This window comes from Vigna unguiculata, chromosome 4, assembly GCF_037176805.1.
Source record: "Vigna unguiculata cultivar grain cowpea cultivar isolate G323 ecotype 2 chromosome 4, ASM3717680v1, whole genome shotgun sequence".
In the NCBI taxonomy this organism is placed as follows: domain Eukaryota; kingdom Viridiplantae; phylum Streptophyta; class Magnoliopsida; order Fabales; family Fabaceae; genus Vigna; species Vigna unguiculata.
This window is the reverse complement of record NC_140795.1, coordinates 35590301-35607906: the sequence shown is the minus strand read 5'-3', so window position 1 is coordinate 35607906 and position 17606 is coordinate 35590301.

The window sequence follows — 17606 nt, the reverse complement described above, 5'->3', positions numbered from 1 at the left end:
TAGAATACAATGGACAACTAATTGATTGTGCATCTAGTCATAGAGTACATCATTGGTCATTCATAACATCAAAATTTTGATCATTAATGTGAACTCTTAATAAGGAAAGGTCTAAGACATTAGGGTCCTTATTAAAGTTTAGACTTGTCACTAAGACATTAGGGTTTGTTATATAAGGTGTGAATGCGAGAGTTGGAATTAGAAGAATATTGTTTGGTGTTTTTGCTTTGAATTGGATCATGAAACCCAATCTTAGTAAAGCTTTTATCTGATATTTTTCTCAATCACGTTCTTTGTTTCCATTGTGTCAATTCCTTTTAGTTTTTATAATTTAATTCTGAAATTATTTTATTTTATCTCAACCCAAAATGCTTTTTTATTCTCTCCATTTTACCATTCACTAACTAATTAATCTAAACTACATTAATCCCTATGAGATACTATATCTAGACTTGTCCACTTTATTACTTGTGTGATTTGGTACGCTTGCCAACATGTAACAATAAGACTAAACTTGTCTCCTTTCTGTATTGGAATAGGAGATGCTGAATATTTATCCAGTCTGAATCTCTTCTAAACTTTTTTAATATATGCTTTTTGAGACAAACCTATCCATCTTTGTGATCTATCACAGAATATTTCTATGTATATCACATATTATGCCTCACCTATATCTTTCGTTTTAACGTTATTAGAGAGAAACATGTTAGCCTCACTTAATAGACCAAGACATTAGTCGCAAGAAAGATATCATCAACACACAAAATCAAGAATATAAATTTGTTCCCACTGACCTTCAAATATATACACCGATCAAGAGTGTTTTCCTTAAATCCAAAGGACAGTACAATATCATTGAACTTAAGATATAATTATCGAAAAGCTTGCTTTGGTCCATATATTGATTTCTTAAGTTTATGCACCATGTGCTCCTTTCTTTCTTTAGTGAACCCTGCTGATTGGTCCATATAAACATTCTCTTATAAATCCTCATCAAGAAAGACAATTTTAACATTCATTGATGTAACTCAAGATCATAATGAGCTACTAATGCCATGATAATTCTAAGAGAATCTTTCTCAAAAATAGGCGAAAATATTTCTTTATAGTCAGTGTCATCTTTTTGAGTAAAACCTTTAGCAACAAGTAGGGCCTTGTAACATTTGATACTGCTATGAGAGTCACACTTAGTCTTAAAGACCCATTAACCCCAACTCTCTTGCATCCTTTTGGCAATTCCACAACATCTCATACATCATTATGTGTCATTGATTTAAGCTCATCATTCATAGCAACTAACCATTTAGCAGAATTATCACCATTAATGGCTTCTGAATGTGAAAATACGTCATTATCAATATTTAAGTTATTTTCTTACTCTTGTAGATAAACCACATAGTCATTCGTAATAACAAACTTTATTTCTCTATGATATCTTCTTAATAATATTTCTTATGGTTGTTCTGTTACTGGCTCATTGTTAACCTCATGATCATTAATTTGTTGTTCTTCTTGATTGTTGTACGGTTCTACAACATAAGGAATAATAACTCTTAAAGAAAAGGTACTAGCAATAGGAACTTGAACTTGAACTTCCTTAATTTTCACATTTCATGAATCTTCACTCCCATTGGTTTCACCATTCTCAATGAACTGAGCATTTCCAGTTTCAACAATTTTTGTACTATGTGTAGAAAAGTAAAACATATACCTTTTTTTTTTTATTTTTTATGGACAACCAATGAAATATCCACTAATTGTTCTTTCATCCTATTTATTTTCTCACGGATTGTAAATTCTTACTTTTGCATGACAACCCTAAACATGTAGGTATCTCAAACCAGGTTTCCTATATGTTCATAACTCAAAAGGAGTCTTTTGAACAACTTTATTAGGAATCGTGTTCAACAAATACGTGGCAGCCTTTGAAGCATACATCCACAATGAAATAAGTAAACATGAATTACTTAACATACTCCTAACCATATTCATTAAGGTCCAATTACACCTCTTTGATACAATATTTGGTTGTGGTGCACCTGACATTATATATTGAGCATAAATACCACGTTTCTTAAGGAACTTAGTAAACAGACAAGGGTGTTGTCCACTTTCATCATATCTTCCATAATAATCAACACCTATATCTGACTTTATGATTTTCACCTTTCCGTCTAGCTACATTTCCACTTCATTTATATAAACTTCCAAGGCATTCATTGATTGTGATTTCTCATGCAGTAGATAGACGTCCATAATGCGAAAAATCATCAATAAAGGTGATGAAGTACTTCTCTTTATTAAAATATTTTACATCAAACGGATGACATATACCAGTGTTTATAATTTCAAAAAGTTGAGTTTGTAATATTCCGGTCGAATATTATGAATTTTATTAAAATAAAATTGAAATAATAAATAATCCTTATTTATTATACTGTCCTTTCCCAAAACACAGGAAAATCAAAACATTTATTACATCGGAAAGGATCTAAAATTCATAATGTATAAAACTCAAATAAAATATTAAAGTCTATAACATAAGTGTTTACAAAATTATTCAAAAGCATAAAAGACAATATTAATAAAAATCCTGAAATCTTTTGCGCATGTTATCCCCGCTCCAGCTCTATGCCTCACCAGATCCACTTGCAATATCATCTGCTCTCGTGTACCGCATACACGATCATCGCCAAACACAAGTAGATAGGGTGAGCTAACATGTTATACATATATATATATATATATATATATATATATATATATATATATATATATATATATATATATAGGCTTACATATACATTTGGTCCCTATTTTCGTTGGTTTTATTCAATTTGGTCCTGATTTTTATTTTGTGTTCAATTGGGTCCTCATTTTCGTCAAATTTTGGTAAAGTTTAGTCCTTTTCACTAACAGTGTTTAAATAGTTAACGTTTTTGAATAGTACATGCCACGTGTCTGCTCTTGGTTTTTTTATTTATTTTAAATTTGTTTTGATTTTTTTTAATTTTTTTTAATTTTTAATTTTTTTAATTTCAAAAATATTACCCACGTGTCAATGCTAGTGTCATGTGTCAGTTTGTGGTTGTGTTTTTTGTTTTTGTTCAATTTAGTTCTTATATTCGTTATCTTTGTTCAATTTAGTCCAATTTTTTGTTAAAATAAATCAATTTTGTCCTTTTCAAATTGACATCAAAATTTAAATATTTTATAGAAATTATATTAATATTTTTTCTATAATTAACATTTTTATAAATTATTTTTTAAATTTAATTATAAATTCAATAAAAATCTTATATTTAATTGCTAAATAAAATATAATTATTTATAATATTATAAGAATATAATTATGAAATGTTTTTTCTAATATTTATATTCTAAAATAATTTTAAAATTGATATTTAAAAATATTTTAATTATTCAAAATATATTAGAAAAGTAAACTAATATTTGTAAAATTACCATTTAAATATAAAATGTTTTAGATTTTAATATCTAAAATACAATAAAAATATTAAATATTTTAGATTTAAATGTTAATTTTACAAATGTTAATATGTATTTTTAAAATTTTAATAATTATATTTTAATAATATTTTAATAATTATATTCTATTTAACAATTGAATATAATAATTATATTCAATTTATAATTAAATATAATAATTTATAATTTAATTTAAAAAATAATTAATAATAATTTCAATTTTAAAAATTAAATTGTTACATTTTAACAAAAATTTGGATAAAATTAAACAACAATAACGAATATAGGAAGTGAATTAAACAAAAATATCAAATATCAGAACTAAATTGAATAAAAAGAAATAATACAACCACAAACTGACACGTGACACTAGCATTCACACGTGGCACAATTGTGGTTTGACACGTGAAATTTTTTTTTGAAATTAAAAAAATCAAAAAAATCAAGAGCTGACACATGACATGTACTGTTCAAAAATGTTAACTATTTAAACATCATTAGTGAAAATGCCTAAATTGACAAAAATTTGAATAAAAACAACAAAAATAGGGACCAAATGTATATGCATAAAGTTCAAATATATGCACACATACACACACACACACATCAAAGGAACTCTTATCCTTTGATTTCATACCATACGGCCACCACCATGTTATCCATCTTCTACGTCTTTAGATGAATTCCTCAAGATGCACTTGCTGCCAGACCTACAAGCCACAACTTGTAGAACACACGTGGGAAACCTGCAACGGACCACACATGTCATTCCGAGCCACAACTCAAGGAATGCCACATGTTTAACCCCTATCCTGAGCCACAACTCAAGGGATACGTTCCAAGCCACAACTCAAGGAACACTCCAGCAAGTCGATCTTTAAGGTATCACCAAAGCATTGTAGACCATGCACATCTAAAGCAAACAACCATTCTGCTATTGCATTATCGCTTGGCACTACTCCTAAGCCGCCAGGCGAAATCACGTTCCAAATTGCCTGGCGAAACCTTTCTGCCACCAAGCGCCAAGTGTCTTTTAACACACTACCTCTACGGTATCGCCTAACGGGACAACCCTTACCACCAGGCGTCACACGTCACATCAGCCCCTAGAATTATAGCTATAGCCTTACGGGTCAAACCTCACCGCCAAGCGCTACACCAGTACTCATGCAGTATTGGTTTTTGTTCTGGTCCAGTCACATTTGCTCACACACCAACCCATCTTTGTCACTCATCCAACGTCCCTCAATTCTAATTCCTTTCTATCAACACCACATGCAATTATAATAATTCATCTTATGTACATTCATTCCCTAAATGTTTTCCCGTGTGTAATCTCAAGTATTCACACTTATCCTTTCATTATTAATTGATACAAGTTGCCCTCTTCCTTCCAACAAAAATCACAGCACTTATTTAACCTTACTAATCTCTCTATTAGTCCTTTGCCACATTATACCACATTCTAACACTTGAAATAAACCATGCCTAACTTATCCACCCAAATTTCCTAAGACTTATGGTCCAGCCACTCCATTTCTAATGTTGGTTTAATGACTATTTTGTCTCATTTATAATATCACAATTTTCCCATTTATTATTTGGAGCCCAAAGTTATTTCCTATTAACTTTCATATATTTCCTCATCAACACCAAGACACTCATGGTTTATCATTGCTCTAATTGATTCGTATTATTCTATTCAGGACGCATCATTGCTTTTCCCATGTGCCCCTCACGTCCAGAAGCAAAACAGTCACTCTAAAATGCAATGTCGCCTGGCAGTAGATTACATCCCTCCAGGCGGTACATCAGTTTCTAGGAAACCCATATTCTGTTGCACCCCTACAAAACCCTAAAATCCCAAAACGCCTCTTTCTACCAAATTCCGCAATCTACTCATGTAATCATACATTCAGAGATTCTTGTTATCAAATCAATTATGAACATAACAATTCTTTCCGAAATTCATACATTAATTATCCTAGGAACATAAAACCCCTAAATTTCCAAACCTTAAAGGTCGTTCTTACAATTTTCTCAACCAATCTTTATTAATAGTCTAATTCAATAATTCATAGTGTCCATCAATCAACCCATGAATAATACTCCATTCTTTCCCATCTAGAATCCACCCAAAAAGCTCAAAAACTTATAATCGAGTCAATTTGACTTGCATTGCCTGGCGGGTGTTCATCATCATCACCGCCAAGCCGTTCATGCAAAAACCTAGAAAACTGGGTAAGAAGAGATGTGTCGCTTGGCGGACCATTCATATCGCCAGGTGGTTCCTCACAGGAACACAAAAACCACACAAAAATTCAATGTGTCGCCTAGCGGCTTTAACAGCCCACTAGGCAGTTTTTGGAAAAATTGCCCGAAACCGAGAAATTTAACGTTGGCAGAGAATAATCATGCATTAAAAGGCTATACATCATGCAATTAAATCCACAACATAAAATCAACGATTTTCAGCTCCCCTAACCTGGTTTCCTTGCTTAAAATTTATAGTTCTTGGCTTCTTCCTTAATCCACAATGGCCTCCTAGTGTTTCCTCAATTCACCTCTCAACCTTCCTCTATTTTACAGTTCCAATGCCCTCCAAATTTTCTAGTTGATTTCTCTGGTTTCCTTAGTCTTTTCCCTTTAAGTTCTCCTCTCTCTCTTTCTCTCTCTCCCTAAATTCAATTAATTAGACCTAATTACTACCAAAACGAAAATGGCATTAAGAGTGACATTAGTGGCCATCAAATGCCATAAACAACTGACTCATTCAACCCTTCCAATTACCCTCTGCGGCTAGGGTTTCTAATCCCTCATTCATGCCAAAAGTAATTTAAGCAAAAATAAAGCTCAATTCGTGTCTACGCAGGTTCGAACACACAACCATCTAATATCAAATCAATGCACAACCATTCAACCAATTCATGTTTCTTGATAATTCTTATAAATCTAGGATTTTATTATCACTCATCATGATGAAGCATATTATTAAAATAATAATCAATTAAATAACACACATAACTCAAACCTAAGTCCTTTCAACACAATCAAGTATTCTCAACCATTTAAGCTAGTAATTTTCCACATCATACAAGCTAACATAAATTGCTATAAAGTCTCCTACTACCCGCATTTATTAATTAATTAATTATTTATTTAATTAAATTTCTCGGGTTTTACAAAGTGTTTCTTATGGCTCTTTTCTTTGTGTGTTTTTTCTGTTTGCCTTTAATATAATCAACACACAATTTCGTATCAGTAAAATCTAAATCCGGAAGGATTTCACTCTTCACTAATCTTTGCATCCTTTCGTATCAGTCAACATTGTGATGCAAAGTCGTAAGACATATAAATAATCCAAATTCAATTTATATAAACCATTATAAACTGTATCAAATTCAATAAACAAGTACGCTTAAACAAATTGAAACAACCATTCTCAATCTTAAAAGAATATCCAATAACATCAAGCTTAGATAAAGAAATTAAATTTCTAGTGATACTAGGTACATAAAAAGTATCCATCATATCTAAGTGATATCCAATGTCGAGGATTAAATTGTCGACAAAAAGAAGAAGATGGACATCTTGCTTCAATAAGGAGTTTTAATGATGATGATGACTTATGAAGAAGTATGGAAGACTTAATGATGATTCATGTAAAAATGTTGAAGACTTAAAGAATGTTTGGATTTAAGAGATACATTGAAGACTTAAGAGTTTAGTTGTTAAAGTATTGTAATTTGTGTATCTTATTTAAAGTAGTTAAATTAGTAGGTCAAGAGTCAAAAGGCAGAACCCAAGCAACACAACACTAAGAGAGTTTTAATTTTTGCAAAACTCATTAGAATAATCGACTATCTTCAACAATAATCAATTATCTAAAATAAAATGATTTTGAGAAAAGTTTTGGAATTATCGATTATCTTCAGTGATAATCAATTATCGTAGTAAAAATTGATTTTCAAGAAAAGCCTTTTGTGATAATCGATTATAATTCTAACAGTTGTGACTTGGTTTTTCATATTCTTAACCTAATTTCGAAAATGGCTTCTACAAATGAAAGTGAGAGTTCATTTTACAAGACACTGAAGTTAGAGATGTTTGAGTACTTGAAAACTCTTTGTCAAAGGCTTGGAAACCTAGTGTGGGTAGGCAATAACTTTCATCAAGTGGGATCTTGAGTGATTGAGTGTTGCTATTGTTGCTAGGTGAAACTGTTCATCCTTTGTGTGATTCAAAGGAGGTGTTCATTCCTTGTGTGTGATTCAAGGAAGGTGTTTCTTCATCTCTCGTTTGATTTAAGAGAGATGTCTTCATCCTTTGTGTGATTTAAAGGAGGTGTTCATCCCTTGTGGATTTCAAGGGAGGTGTCTTCATATCTTGTGACTTCAAGAGAGGTGTTTTATAAACCCTTAACTTTCTTGAGTTCACCTTTGTTAGAGAGATTAACAACTAGACGTAGGATCTTTTCATCCGAACTAGTATAAATACCTTGTGTAATTTTCTTTTTCCTACTCTCTTTATTTTATTGTAGTTACTAAAATAAAGGAAAAAAATTTAATTAAACTTTGATATTAAAAGGGAAAATTTTAAAAGCACAATTTTTATTATGAATCCAATTCACCCTTCCTCTTGGTTTTTATACAAATGCAAACATTCCATTGCGCGATTCAAACATAAACGATAAGTCTCGATGGCTTCCACTAGAACTTTATTTTTATCCCATGAGGACAAACTTCTCATTTGGGTTTATGGTTCGGGTTGAAAGAAATCCATGCATCACATTAGAAACATGAGTTGTACACCCAGAATCAATCCACCAAGTATTATGGGGAACTTTAGTTAAGTTTGATTCAAAACATACGTAAGCATTATGCTCACTTTTATTTTCGAACCAAGCTTTAAGCTTTATGTAGTCCTTCTAGAAATTTCCAAACTTCCCACATAAATGACATTTGTCATTTTTCTTCTAGAGTTTGATTGAGGACTCATCAATTTTTAATGATATTTTACCCTTTCCATTTTCTTTACAACTTTTTTTCCGGCTCATGTAATGAACAATCTGGCTTCATAAATTCTTGAGTTTGGTTTCCTCTTAAGTCAATATATTGTGCAATTCATGCACGATCCACTTGTCTTTCATGGTGTTGTAGTTTATCTGAAACAAACCATACTCAAGTGGTAATGAGTGCAAAATGAATTGCATAAGAAAACTTTCATCCATTGCCATTCCTAAAGACTTGAGTTTTACTATGATGTTTGTCATCTCAATTACGTGCTTGTGCATAGTACACAAACCATCAAACTTCATGGTGGTCAAGGTACACATCAATGTTCAAACGAGGGACTTATCAATAGTTTGGGAGCACTCTTCCATAATTTTCATAAACTCTTTCCCATTTCCAGTTTTGGGAAGAACAAACATAATGTTGTTTGCTATGCTAATCCGCATAAACTCCAATCAGGGAAATTCAACCCATTAAAAACTGGAACACACATAGCGAGTGAATATAAAGATATTGAAACAAAGACTTCATCTACTAAATGTCTAACATTAATGCTTTGACTCACAAAAATAACATAAATACATAATCATACATAAATAATCATTCTATAAATAGTAATGTTCTCCTTAGGGAGATCCACTAATACAGAAACATAATGATGTCAATCATATTATAACATTAAAATATGCACCCATTGGAATCACTTACTACCTTTGGGTATATAAATAAAATTAGTGACTCATACAAAATCATTTACCATCATGCTCATTAATTATAAGAACAATTAATCAACTTTTGGACCATGCTGAAATGCCTTATAATAATGAATTTTAGTTAACTCATAAATTAATTATTTATAATTTAGCATCCATACTATGGGTAATTGAAATAAAAACATTAATAATTTTAAACCAAATAACTTTAAAATTTTAACCACTTTGGTGACTAAAAAAATTGATCATGCTTCACTTCAAATAAATAAATATCCTTAACTACTATAAATCATACATCCTACAATACATGCTTTAATAACATATGTAAATTAATTAGTAGTTTTTCTATGTTTCTAATTCATTCCAGAAAACTACTCTAGGATCTTAAGATATATGATTCTCCACATAAATCATAATAGAAAATACTAATATTATTCATGAGAGATCCAATGAGAATGTATTTTTCAATCTCTATTCTCCAACTCATTTTTTCAATCTATCTTTTTGTCTTTCTTTCTCCTCTCAGAGGTCCTTCTTGAGGACTTATTGTGAAATATGGTTAGATACAAAACTCTAATCTTTTTTATAAACCAACGTCTATCAAGTTGAACTTTATTTTATCTTTATTTTTTATAACTTTTCATAATAACCAAGGTCTTTATATCGTACTAAATCACATTTGGACCTATCATAATACGAGTCATATAATAAAATTAATTCGTCAATTAATTTTAACATTCTAAAGTAAAAAAAATAACTAAACAAATATAAAAAGTTTATTAACTCATTTTAACTTTACATTTTTTGTGTGATGATCAGCCAAGTACACTCTTCCTTTTCATTATTCAGTTGTTTTTAATTCTCCACACAAAGAAGATAATTAGCTCTCAACCAAAAGGCTCACAAGAACCCATCAAAGAACTTTAAAAACAGTCATATGTTTCCATTTTGATAGGAAAAACACAATACTGTCCGTAGAAAAATATCCTGTTACATACGGAATTTATTCAATATATATGGATTTTGTCCGTATTTAAAAAATTAATCTCTTTTTCATTGAATAGAAACTGCATAATGTAACATAAAAAATGTGGTTTAACAGTGAAAATGTGATGATGTGATGATGAAAGTGGAATGAGAAATAGAAAAGTGAAAACAGTTGGAAAAATTATGGCAGTGAGCGAGCAACAATAATTTGATCGACAATGGTGACAGTTTAGAATTTTGATGACATTGTTGTGAATTGATGCGTGTGTTTCGGTGTTAATGTGTCGTCCTATGATTCAATAGAAATAGGTGACGGCACCGTCACTTTGTTGTCATGAAGTCTAAGTGCTGCTTCCACAAAACTTTTGTTTTTAATTCCTTTCTTTATACCAAACTTATCATTAAGATTTAATTTTTCATTTAAAAACTTAGCATAATAAAATTATATTATTAATGGGAGCATCCATGTTTCATTTAAAATAAATAAATAAATAAATGTAATTTCGATTTCAGGAAAATGAAAAGTTAATTTGAAGCTCACATTTGAAAAGACACTCTTCGAAATCATTTACTTATATTATTAACTCTTATGGCATGATAGATTAGAATGAAAAAAAAATGTGGTTTATGTGTAGAATCTAAAATAATTTAGATGACACCGAATTTTTTGGAATGTCAGAGTGATTTTTTTAGCTTAATTCATATATTGATTTGCTATAATTTAAAACATATCATCTATAGAAGTTGTAAAAAATATTTGTAAACTCTATGTAAGATTTCCTTAATGGTGTGTTTGGATGAGACAATTCAAGAGGGTGATTCATTTATTTAGAGAATTTGAAATTCTTTGTAATGAAATGCTTTGTTTGAATAGAGAAATTAAAAAACATTTAAAATACATGCATTTTTTTTTAAGTATTTCAATTAGTTAAATTAGAATAAATTCAAAAACCTTAAAAAAGGTGAAATTTGAAATTCTTTTCACTCAACCTCACACTTTGGACTCAATCTCAAACGGACTCAACAAACCCGACAACCATGATAGGTTGGGCTAGCCATACGATCTAGACAGATCAGACCGACCTGACGACACAAACGGGTCGAGCAAGCCCAAGAACCCAGGCGGGTGGGACAGGCTCGATGACCTAGACGGACTAGGTGACCTAATGACACATATGGGTCGAGCGGGCTTGACAACTCAGGCAGGTCGGTCAAGCCCGACAACCCACACCGTCCGGGCGGGCCCGACGACCAAGATGTATCGAGCTAGCCCAACAACCCAGACAGACTAGGCTGGCCCGACGACATAAACGGGTTGGCGGGCCCGATGACCCAAACAAGACTGACAACCTAGATGAGTCGGGTGGGCTCGAAGATAGAGACGGGTCAAACTGACCTGACAACCATCATCTTATAAGTCAGTTTTATGGGATTTAGATAGGTTTAAAGTCAAATTCAAACAAGGAAATTTAAGAACAAAGTATTGATTAAAAGTTACACCATAAAGTTTTTTACTAATAGTGTTTGGCCATGATCTCTAATAAGAATGCAATCATGAGTTTTCTTTGCTGATATATGTGAAACTGAATCAACTATAGCAATCTAACTCATTAGCAACCACATAGAGATTTCCATTCACATTTTCCATTATGGTGTGTTTGGACGAGGCAATGTAAAAGAGTAATTCATTTATTTGGAGAATTTAAATATCTTTTAACTAGAATGACTTGTTTAGATAAGGAAATTGAAATTGAGGAATTTTAAGAAGGTATTTTAAATCACTAAAATAGTAGAATTTGAAATTCACTCAAAAAGAAAGGAAATTGAAATTCCACAATTTGTGGAATGCCTCATTGTTCAAGATTAGAAGTGTCAATTTGGCCAAGATGAACCAAGTGACCTAGACAGGCTTAGCTGACGTGACGATCCAAACGGACCAGGAGGGCCCAATGACACCGAAGGGTTAGGCGGGCCGACGATCAAGACAAAGCAGGCAGGCCCGACTACAAAAATGAGCCTGACGACTCAAACATGTACGGTAGGCTCAATGACTCAGACAGATAGGTTGGGCCAAGCCACTGACCTTGACGAGCTATACCGGCCAAATGACTCAGACGAGTCGAGTAAGGTCGATGACCTAGACAAGCCCGACAACGTTGACAAGCTTGATTGGCCCGACGACTCAAGCGATCGAGAAAATTCAGGCGATCGAGAAATTTTTTTGGGTTTTTTAACCTTATGAGCTTCTTTAATATGGGACTCTTTTGTTTTGTTGGCTTTTTTGGCCTTAGCCCATGTGGGACAATGCCAAGCCTTATGAGCTGGGCCAAATTGAAAGTTCTATTGAAGTCATTATTCAGCAAAATTTGATAGAGTTCCACCGATTTGGACATGTCCAAAATTTGGCTAAATTTGGTCGAGTTGACCCTAGTCGAAATGTGGTTGAATTAGGCAAAGTGAACCCTGGCCGAATTCGGCCGAATCGACCTTGACCAAAATTTTCTCCAAATATAACCTAATCGACCTCAAGATAAATTTGGTTGAGATGACCCCATCTTAAATTCGTGCAAATTTGGTCGAGTTGACCTCGACCAAAATTGGGTTGAGTCAGCACATACCGAAATTTGACCGAATGTGACCAAGTTGGCTCTACCTCAATTTGGCCAAATTGGATCGAGTTTACACTGACCAAAATTTGGCTGAATTTAATCGAGTCGGTTCGATCGAAATTTGACTGAATTTAAATATTTTAAGTTGATAACTTATTTGTAAATTTAATTTCAAAATTTATATATTAAAATAAATATTATTAAAATGAAATTTTATCTCACAAGAGAAATCCAATTATTTTATCCAAACAAGAAACTGAGATGTAAGGTATTTTGAATTACTTTATCCAAACAAATTAATTAAAAAATGAAGAAAATTCAATTGTAAGAATTTCAAATACAATACATTTCAATTTCTTAGAATCATTGAAATGCTTTTGAAGGTTAGTTTCACTTATTCATCACTTTGTTAACGAATATTAAAGTGTTCAATTGAAACATATTTCCTAAGACCCGATTAATCCATAATAATATAAAATTCCTAAATAATTTTTACATTAAGAATTTTGATAATAATAAATATAACTAATCATTAAGATAAATATCTTTTATTATAATATCATGTTAAGTATATATTCTTAAATATATTTAGGTATTCATACTAATATCTTTTGATAAAATTAGTTTGTACCTACATTTAAGATAAAACATTTTATGCTTGAACAGTATCATATACTTAATGAAGCCAAAGTTGTAACTAATTTTATTTTTACTTATAAAATTAACTTTTAATAGTAATCACATTTTCTGATTTAATCATTCATTTAAAAATAACATCTAAAATATAATCTTCTACAATTAAACTAAACTGTATTTGAATAAATATTATGCCATACATGAAAAGAGTATACGAAATGATAAGAATGTTTATAATGCTACAATGATAAACATATATTATTTATATTGTGCTTTATTTTATTTTTTTATATCAATTACGTGAGTAAAATGATTCAGAAATGCACATCAAGATTCAAGGAAGGCAATATCCAAATTACTTAACAATATTAAGATGTTGAGTGTTCTACAATAGAGATATTTTTGAATAACTATAAATATAATATGAAAATGAATGCAAAGAATACATTCTAACACATATAATGCAGGAAAGGGATTTGGTATCGTTTATTTTGGACATTGCGCTTTGGTTATACAAACAAAACATAACTAGACAAAGTAAAAAAGGGTGAATTTTTGGCTTTGATTATGAATTGAAGCCTAAATTTCTATAGTCAAAAACCGAAGCCTGATCTTTTTTTTCATTATTTTGTGTCTTCTCTCCCATAATCCATTCATTGTTTTGTTCTTCCTATCCTCATCAACAATCTTTGTTCTCTCCATCATATTTTCACCTTCACACAAAAAAAAAAAAGGGCATGAGATCCATCATCTTCATCTCTGCATTGAAAACCCAGCTCACGTTACAAAACTTCCAATCCAATAAAAAATCTCAAGCTATAAAATTAGGGCAACCAAAAATCTCAATCTGCAAAAAGTAGGACAACCAGAAATCCCAATGAATGCCCACTTGGGTCACCTTCGCTATCGTGGAGTCTCAAGGAGAAACACAAACTCAATGAAAAACCCAAGAAAACAAATCAAATGGGAAAGAAAGAAAACTCACTCACTGTTCACTCGACGTTGAGTAATGACGATGACTCAGGTTCGATTGTGTGGAGGTGCTCAAGAATAAGAAGGGGGAAGGAAGGAGTGAGGAGTGGTGAAGGAGGGAGGAAAGCAACTTCTACAAGGTTGAAATGCTTGTCACGAGTGTAAAATTTCAGAAAAAAAAATAGTCCTAAGTAGATGTTTAGACTTTGGTTATTCATAAAATCAAAGCTTAAACACGTTTAGGCTTCAGTTTTAAAAGTAACTGAAGGTTAATCCTTGGTCCAAAAATTAAATAAAAAAAATACTAGTGGCATTTTTTAAATTAAAGGGAACTTTTAGGCAACGATTCTCGAACAACCGTAGCTGAAATGTATATATGCTTCAGTTTTTTATTAGAACTAAAGCTTAAACATTCTCAATAATTTTAAAAATATCACCACGTTTTGATAGGTTTTGGTTTTATTTAAAATTGAGACATATTTGGCGATGTTAAATGAACTTTTTTACACTAGTGATAAGTGTATATTATCTATCTTTAGTCTTTGTATAGTTGGTGAGAGAAAGCTTGTAACACTCTTCATTATGTGAGATTATACCTTACAAGAAAGTATTCATTGTATATCCTTTCTACGAGAGTTATTCATTAGGTTCACTTTTATGATTGTTATTTGTAATTAAAAGCGGCAATAATACTTAAGTGTTCTTAACATCAAGGAAAAGTAAGATAGGATAGCAAAAAGTGATTTTGTGTACTCATTTTATAATAAGTATTTGATTAGTGAAACAATGTAAGAACTTTCTAAAATAGAAATTCATGTAGTTGAAGAGTGTATAATAAGTAATTTCATATGGTTGGTGCACTATGTGAGAATAATCTTTGGGATGAGTTTCAGATCAACTTTTAATAACTCTTATATGTCTCACATTTTGTAATGTGTCTTGAGTTAAATACATGTAAGACACATTTAAGGTTAATAGTGATTTATATCTTGAGAAACGTCTTGTGTCTTCATTGAAACATTTTATGTTTACTACATCTTGCTATTGTCTCAATTTTGCATCTCAAAAAGTCTTCCTCATTTAAAGGTGTGTGTCTTATGCTTCGAACATGTTTATTCTATGACTTAAGGAACATTGGTCTTGTCTTGACAAATGTAAGAAAGTCCTCATCCAAGCTTTATAACCAAACATCTTAGTTATATGTAACATCTAACAGTTGTTTTAAACAAATTATCAGACACACCAAACATGTCAGTTTATTTGTTACTGTCAAAATATGGCTGTTCTAGGCTTGACAATAAATTAAGACTTGCATCTTATCATAAAAAAGAGGTTTATGTCTTACCTTGTAATGTCTTTCAATATGTGAAGCTAGACCCATATAGAAAAACTTTCGTTATTCTTTCTGCCAGAGTTATTTTTTAAGTTCACATTTATTAATTTTTATTTACAATTATAAGTGACAACTATTAATACTTAGAGTTTTTCACATTTATTAATTTTTATTTACAATTATAAGTGACAACTATTAATACTTAGAGTTTTTAATCTCAACAAAAACTTAAGACACATTAAGAAACTTGGGTACTCATGATAACTATTTGTTATCGTGCTTTGTTTGAATTAAAAGGTGAGTGGAAAAAGAAAGCAAGGTGGGAAAAGATGGTAAAAAGTGAGATTGTTTAAATTAAAGAAAAGAAAGAGAAGAGTAGAAAGTTTGTAGTAGATGTGATCGACATAATAAAATAATGTTTCTATATATTAATATATATTTATAAAATAATTAATGAAAATAATTTTTATAAATAATTTTGAAAATACAAATTAGAGTTAAAATAAAGTTTAAATTATAATAAAAAAGTATACAATTTAATGAATAAAAATATGTTTAAAATAATAATAATAATAACATATTAAAATAGAATTCTTTAAAATTGTTAAAATTTAAATTATATTTTTATTATTTCAATTCTTTTAATTTTAATTATTAATTTAAAAAGGTTAATTATAATCAAAATGTTAACCAATATGATCGATTATCATCTTACTCAGCCAACTAAATAGGTACTTTCTTTTCAAATGTTATATTATACTAGTTTCTTGACCTGTGCAACACACTGGATTATGTTTCACACTGGATTAAAAGTAGATATTAAATTTTAAATAATGATAATAAATATGATTGAAAATGAAAGACATTAACTTCATAATCATTCTTTTGTCCAATATGAAGGTTTAATTTTTGAACATTTGTGTGTACCTATTATGAACATCTACATACAACTGTATACTCAATTTTTGTGTGGAGAAGGTTATTATAATATGCACATGTAAAATATATACAGTTTTTTTACATTTGAAATGAGATTCAAAAAATAAAAGAATACTATAATTGATAAATAATCATAATAGTATAAAATTAATTTGTATACCTCTTATTAAAGATTTTATAATATTTCTTTGTAAATCGTATTTGTAGTTGTAGTGATTATATTTTTATCTTCATTCGAAATTGGCATTTTCAATCATTTTTTTTTTACTCTAGAAATTGTTACATATAGTTGTGCATGATTGAATACGAGATAAAGAAGATAAAGTCAAACTTTAGAGAGAGTTTGTCTTTGATTTTTGTTTATTGTCATTGCAAAGCATAAATATATAGGAAATTATCTCCTTTAAAACTTGAGAGAGATGTCGGAATCAGAACAATTAAGTTAATTTATGATATGAATATTATCAACAACAATTTTGCCTGCTATTACCCTAAGAGATAACATTCTTTCTCAAATTATTAACTTGCAATCTTGTACCATCACAAACACCATTTATTTGATTAATATTTCTTAAAATCATGATAGGAATACCAAAATTTAAATAATTTTTTTTTCTCGGTGATTTCGTTTTCTATCCTATCTACTCATTCTTTATTCATCTTTAAAATAAACAAACTTTTAAGAGTGTCCTGTATACTTTCTTTATAATTAATATTTCATTAGTGGCAATCCTTAAAAAAATTAAAGAGAAATTAAAAAATAATTTAAATATTTGTGGTGAACTATTATAAACTTTCCATATTATTTTCTTAGATGATCTAATATTCTAAAAAAAAAAATATTGTACTCTATAATAGTCTGTTTAAACCTTAAACTATGACACCTATCATATTAAATCATTGTCGAATCTTTTTT